This window comes from Citrus clementina, unplaced genomic scaffold (assembly GCF_000493195.1).
Source record: "Citrus clementina cultivar Clemenules unplaced genomic scaffold, Citrus_clementina_v1.0 scaffold_8, whole genome shotgun sequence".
Classification (NCBI taxonomy): Eukaryota; Viridiplantae; Streptophyta; class Magnoliopsida; order Sapindales; family Rutaceae; genus Citrus; species Citrus x clementina.
Genome location: NW_006262022.1, coordinates 13,267,994 through 13,275,631, shown reverse-complemented (window position 1 = coordinate 13,275,631; position 7,638 = coordinate 13,267,994).

Genomic DNA, 7,638 nt, shown 5'->3' with positions numbered 1-7,638 from the left:
TTACTAGTTCTCTAATATTCATTGGTGTACTCCTTCCTCACCTCGCTATTCACAGCATGTGTCATTATTGTTTAAACCCAAATCCGCTACTCAACGAAACAACAATCATAGTCAAATTTGTAATAGGAACTTATATAAATCGTACCAATACCTGTAATGCTTTTGGACCTTATTGACCCTGCAAGAGAATCAGGTGGATCACAGACTACTAAGCCCGAATTTTCAATCAAACCCTATCTTATTTCAATCGAAAAAGAGTCTATCATTGTGACATGTCGCCTGACGAAATTGTCGCCCCAAACAGCACAGAAAGGACCACACAGAAACGTGTTAATTATAGAAATAATAAAACCTTAAAAAGCATATTTCTTTTGACTTTGAAATGATGTTATCAAATACATTTTGGGTGTGTTTGGCACCTTGGATTTTATAAGGATGTATTACATTAACATTGTATTATATTAATATTTGTGAGATGAATGAATCAAGTTTGGTTCCAGAAACGACCACGTTTTGGAGCTGTAAAGCTTCATTAAACTCACGTGCTTCTCAGCTAGTTAGCAACAGAAAACGAATTGATCAAAACGACAGGACTTGAGCGCGTTTTGCATATCAGTTTAAGTAACCACGTGAGGAAGCATGTGACGAAGGTTATCAGAGTTCGTTAAGGTTGTTAAACCACGTGGCATCGAGCTGTTTATTCTGGAAATCAAGCTGGCTACCTATATCAGAGTATAAAGGCTGAGTTTCTGAAGTGATTCATAACGATCTTCATGAGTCTTGCAGAGAGGGTTTGCAAAGAGAGAAAGTGTTAATCTGTTCTCTGTAACGTCTGTTGTAAGGCTCTGTAACAATCTCCATTGTAATATCAATAAAGCTCATCTTGAGGCTTCTCCCGTGGATGTAAGCTGAGCATTCCATGCTCAGCTGAACCACGTTAATCTTGGTGTCTATGGTTCTGTTTCTTGGTGTCTATGGTTCTGTTTCTTGGTTCTTGTTTCAGTTTCTTGTTTGTGTTCATTGCTATTGTGCTTTGTTGTTCTTGGGTGAATTCGTCTGAATAAATCTTGGGGGTGTGCAACTTGCATTGACTAAATCACAAGCATCCTAGGGCAGTGGTCAGTTTAGTTTGGTTATAGGCTTGCTGATTCACTACAATATTGTATAATATTTGGTGTTATATTGCACTATATTTATTTTTATTTAACTTATGTTTCGTGCTACTCTATATTTTATTAATTTTTTACTATTAATTTAAAAATCATTTTTTGGAGAAATATTATAAATTAAAAATATTACCATTAATTATTAAACTAATAAATTCTATCATTTCAACATTTCTCAAACCACCGAAATAAGCTATTAGTACTAGAATCAAATTCTTCAACTATACCTTTCAAAAAACAAATTCTTCAACTATAATCTTCCTTTGTTTTTTAAATTTTGTTAAATATGCTTGTTTTAAATTTGTTTTGTTAAATATGTTATTTATCACTATTGTGTAAAAAGTTTATAATAACAATTTTGATGCACAGTTAATCAAAAGAGATAAACAAACAAAAGGTCAAAATTGCAGATATATAGTTTGATAATTAATTTGCTGCAAATCTAACACTAATTCTACAAAAAATCCATGATTAAAAACCTCATCTAGCAGCCAATTCAATCATTTCAAACACTAATTGTATAGCACATTCAACAATCAAATCCGAACATCCAAAAATCAAACCCTAATTCAAAAATCAAATCTAAATTTAAAAGTCAAATTTATAGCTTAATGATTCGAGTGGTGAAGGATAGGCGTGGCACTGATGGAGCTATAGTGTTGAATGGCGAGCGGATCATGATGGAGCTATAGTGTTGAATGGCGAGCGGATGGTGTGGTGGTGTAGGAGAGAAGAGAGAACGAAAGTTGCTTGATGGTGGAGAAGAGAGAAGAGCAAACGAATTTGCTTGAGTGTGTGTTTTGAAAACACAAGAGAATTTTTTATTTTTTGAGATATAATGAAAACTCACGTAAATCAGACACTCCCCATGGGTTTTGTTAATGCAGAAATTTTTCACATTAAAATTTTAGTTTATGCAATGCAGTAGAAAAGGCAAATATGGGATTATAATACTTTAATACAATGCACGACACTATCACTATCTAATATCAGTAAAAAGTGAAGCATGCAAATCCATGCACAAAAAGTAAAGCAAGAAGAATGGAAGGGAAGCATGGAAGCATGAAATGTCAAATAGTTAATTAAAGTGGAAGCATGGAGCATGAAAAATAAAATAATTAATTAAATTGAAAGCATGGAGCATGGAAGCATGAAAAGTCAAATAGTTAATTAAAGTGCAAGTAAGGAAGTATGGAGCATGAAATGATGAAAAGTCAAATAATTAATTAAAGTGAAAGCATGAAGCATAGATGCACGAAGTGACAGGAAGCGAAAAAGAAAGAAAAAAGGGGAAAATATAGAGGCTTCAGAAACCAACTTTGAGAATGAGATAAATATAGACTTCGAATCATACTCTAATTAAGTGGTCGAAGCATATCAGATTAAGGAGATATCAACAACTTAGAATATTAAAAAATTATATTATAAATAGGAAACCCTTGATACATGGGAGGCAAGCCAAAAAAAAAATCAAAGGCAAATAGCTAAAAAAAATTCCTTGTAATCATTATTGAGTAGAAAAGTTCGCTCTTGTGATTCTGGTGGACGTAGACCAAGTGTTAAACCATGTAAATTCTCAGTGTTTTTTTCCTTCATATGGTCCCGTTTATTCAATTTTCTAGTTGATCAAAAACAAACATCAACACTATTGAAGGAGGTATGCCAAACATGCCCTTTAGGTATGTATACAATCTATTATCTAATTAATAAGTCATAAGATATCGACCATAATGGAAAGTTATAATAAATAAGACACACTACTTATATCATAATGGTTATATATAATAATTTTACAATACAAAAATCATTGACACTATATCACGTGTGTGTTTTCATCTTTTAGTTTATTGCTTATTTTAATAAAATAAAATTTTTTCTTTATTATAAAAGTGAGAAAAAATATTTTTCATCCCTAGGGTTTGACGCAATAGCCCATTTTATTCTTATTATTTAAATAATAATTCATTTAATCCCTGTTTTATAAATAATAGCCCAAAACATCCTTCCATTAATTTATAGTTAGTTTATTATTTAATTCATTGGGGGCAAAATATGATTTTCAACTAAGGATATACAAATTATTTTTAAAATAAAATTGTCAAACATAATTAAATAATACTAAATAATATGTAAATAATATATTTAGGGCAAAATAAAAAAAAACATAGATTTCACAGGTACTAGAATGATTTTTTTTTGTCCTTTAACTTGTCATTGACTTTAATATAGCCAAAATAAATAAATAAATAATCAATCAGTGCTAATACATTACCAAAAGTAAACATAAACTTCCTCGTTTAGATTAAAAAACATACACTAAAGACAAAAAAATACAGATCTAAAATTCTATACAATAAAAATACAACGCATTATACTGTGTGTTTTATTTTATCTTTTAGTTTATCCCTAGCTTTAATATGGACAATGATCTCTGATTGAAAATTATTAGTATTATTATTAGTAGTAAAAAATTTTGTTGACTTCTCTAAAAAAATTCAATGAACACACTCATGCATGCGCGCGCGCACACACATATAGTGTTATTTTTATTTCTTTAAGCTATCCTTAAATTTTAAATTTATGTAGAAAGGTAGATGATATTTAATTGTTCTTGATATTCTTATTTTAAAATGGTTCACATTTATTTAATTAAAAAAAATCTTATTTTTCCCTCAACGAATTATATAGTAAACTAATTGTAAATTCACGAAAGGGTATTTTGAGCAATTGTTTGAAAAGTATGGATGAAATGGGTTATTGTTTAAAAATAAAGGTGAAATGAGCTATTATATCAAAATTGAGGAATAAAAAGGGCTTTTTCCTTTATAGAATTACTTTGGCAAACGGGTCGACTAGGTTTTAAATGCTAGCCCAAGATTTTTAAAAAAATACATTTAATATTATATGAGAAAAATATCAAATTGTTATAGGCTATAATAGGCAATTTAACTCAAACAAAATAATCACTTACAACACTTCAATATCAAACATGCATTTAATTTGTTCAAAAGGTAAATGCTAGTTTAGTCTCTACATTTTAAGTTAAGTGTCTGTTTAATCCCTATATTTAAAAATTATAAATGTTTTAGGTATATTTTGAGTGCAAGAGAAAAGGGCAAAACTTAAGTAAAACAATAAATTTACTTTTGGGATGTATGGTACTTCACATAATCGAAGTATGTGGGTTGTTTTAGGCTTTAATGGAGATGAAGAAGAGTAGAAAGGTGATGATTATGGTGAAAGTTTTAGATTTGGGGTGAGAGAGCTTGAAAGGATGTCTTAGACCTGCAAAAGAACAAAAGAGGTTGGAGATGGAGCTAGTGGTGACCTGTGACCACACTATGAGGCTCAAGTTAGCTTGTAAGCTCTTGATAATGAGACTGGAGGTTGATGGAGACCTTAGCCTAGTGGATTGTGTCCTTGTTATTTTTATTTTTTTATTGTCTATGAGAAAAGTTGAACTTTAGTGTTTTTATATATGGACTACCCCAATTGCCATGCGACGCATTTTTAATGGTAATTTTACTATCCTTTCCAAGAATTTTTTGTCCTTTCACCTTTATCATGATTTTTAGGCCATTAGAAGCATATTTAGTGAGTAAGAAGGCATTATTTGGCGTGGTTTACTTTCTTGTACACGTGGTGCACACTGCGGGGTGGTCGAGGACACCTCTGCAAAGGTTGTTTTGGTAATTTTTGGCATAGCAGCTAAGAACCACTGTCTCTGATGTGTTGTCTTTTGTTTTTTGCAGGTGTGATGCCCAGCTATCCCCTTTATTTAGCAAAATATTCCTTATTTGATTACGCAAAATCAAATATTCTCTTTAAGAGATGAAGATATTTCATATAGTTGGTGTTTTATGTATTTTCTAAGGTTGAGCATCAATTTGCTTCGATTTGGTTTTAGGATAAACCTTCATTTTCAGTTTGGTTTGAGTCTAAAATTCAAAAAAAAAAATTGGTCTTTAAGGAAAATAAAAACTGAACCAAAATCGATAGTTCAATTTGGTTAAATTTTAATTCAATATTGATTTTTCAGTAACAATTCGCTTAACGGTTCTGATGAATAAATTAGCTTTTCGGTTCAGCTTAACCTGCACACAAGGCTTATATAATCAATGTATAATAAACAAAAATAAAATAATTTACAAATTTGTATTCGCAAAAAAAGAAAAAAATTACAAGAAATTTGGACTAAAATGAAGAATTTTAAGAATCATCATTACTGTTTTTAATATAAAAACTTTTGACCCAAAATGTAAATAAAATAAAATAAGTTTTTGCGCCATAGTATAATTTACCAAAACCTAGGGATCATAATGATATTTTACCTTGTTAACTTTTGGTCAAGGACCCTTTTGCAAAGTTTGCAAAAAAATATTAAGCCACAACAAAATTTCTATATGCAAACATTTCATAAACATTGGACAATACTAAAATTTTAGAAAGGATAGGGACCCAAATGATATTATCGATTCGGTTTGGGTTTTGTAAATTTTGATCCGAAAATCGAATTGACACCAATACCAAACATGCCTTTAAGTTAAGTGTCTGTTTAGTCCCTATTTTTAAAAATTATAAATGTTTTAGGTAGATTTTGGGTGCAGGAAAAAAGGGTCAAAACCTAACTAAAAGTATGAATTTACTTTCGGGATGTAAGGTACTTTACTTAATCAGAGTGTGTGGTTGTTTTATACTCTAATGGAGATGAAGAGGATAGGAAGAGGATGGTTATAGTGAGAGGTTTAGATCTTGATGTTAGCCTAAAGGGCTACATATATTGTAATTTTGATGATAACAAACATATGTCTTAAGTGATTTGAAAAATATTGTATTTCACATTTCACTAGTTCTTAAAGGAAAATATTTATGATAAAGTGAATCACGTGAAATCAAGCTTAAAACACTCAATGGACAACAACATGATCAAGAATAAAGTTTAGAGCTCAACAGACTTATTATTGCGACAATTCTTGTAAAACCAGTATGATTTAATATATGAATGGTTTAGCATTTGAGAAGCTCAAGATTTTGTTTAATAAATCATTATTTTTTATAAATCAAAAGTTTTACAAGTATAACCTAAGTATTTTATAAAGTTAGTTATATAATAATGACACACTAATAAACACTCACACAAATTTTGGGGGATCGGAAGTTGATTTACCATGTAAACTAAGCTAAAGTAATTTGGCAAGAAAATTTGAAAATGCAAAAAACAGGCTTTAAAGTGTTATGAGAAATATGGTCAAAGAATCATCCTCCACCAATAAACATTCAATTTAGTCAATTATCAGAATTATCATTTACTTTCTCTTAAAAATGAAAACCTTAACATAATTACATGCTCAATTGTCTTAATCTTTTCTTACTTTTCTGTTAAGAAAAACAAGGTTTTACTTAACCTCTTTCAATGAAATAACAAAGAACAAGCTCTCTAGATTCAATTTAATGAAATATCAAAAAAAAAAAAAAAGATATAGGTTGAATTAAGAGATAAATAGGATCATTTTATTTATCTTGAATTATATTTAACATGCTTAAATGAGAATATTCCATAATCATTAATCACATCTGCCACTTTTGCTTAGTTCTTTGAAAATTACAGATAAAAAATAAAGTAACATTTAAGCCACAATCAAACCACAATCAAATCCATCTAGTTGTACACTTAAGTAAATAAGATAGCGATTCTTGACATTAAATTAGCGAAACGTAAACTTTTTAGAGAAAGATAAAGATAATTTGATTAGCCTTACTAATTTGTTGAAGTGTAGCAATACTAGCCTTAAAGGTAGGTTTGTGAGAATGGTGATGGTTTATACTTGAAAGTATGGTATAAGTTTTCGTACTGATACGACCAAAGTTAAACAAGTTTTCATAATCAAGGTAACTTTCTTCAGCATCACCCATGGCCTTGCTTGTGTAGTAAATAGGGTACTGGGCACTGTCCTTTTTTTCTTCCATCAATAAGAAACTATTGGCTGTCTTAGAAACTGCCAAGTAAAGAAGTAGTACATCCTTAGGTTTGGGTTTACTAGTAGGGTAGAGTTGTTAAGGTAGCTTTTCAACTATTGGAATGCGTCTTCACACACAAGGGTCCACTCTATTTTTGTCCGCTTTTGAGAGCTTTGAAGAAAGGTTGGCATTTATTGGTGGCTGGGGAGATGAAATAGCTAATAGTGGCTATCTTTCTTGGTAGGCTTTGAATTTTCTTGATGTCGTGTGGGGAGTACATTTCTAGGATGGCCTTAATTTTATCAAAATTTGACTCAATGCTATGCTGCTGCACCACAAAGGCATATGCTTAGTGATCATATCATCAATGTATACATTCATAGTCTTTTCCAACTGCTTCTTGAATAATATGTTGAATTTTGGTGAGGTTGTCTTTTAGGGGTTGCTCTTGACGCTTTGAGGATGTGTTGTCATCGACAATAGTTGGTGTTCATTTGTTCTACGAATGCAATGT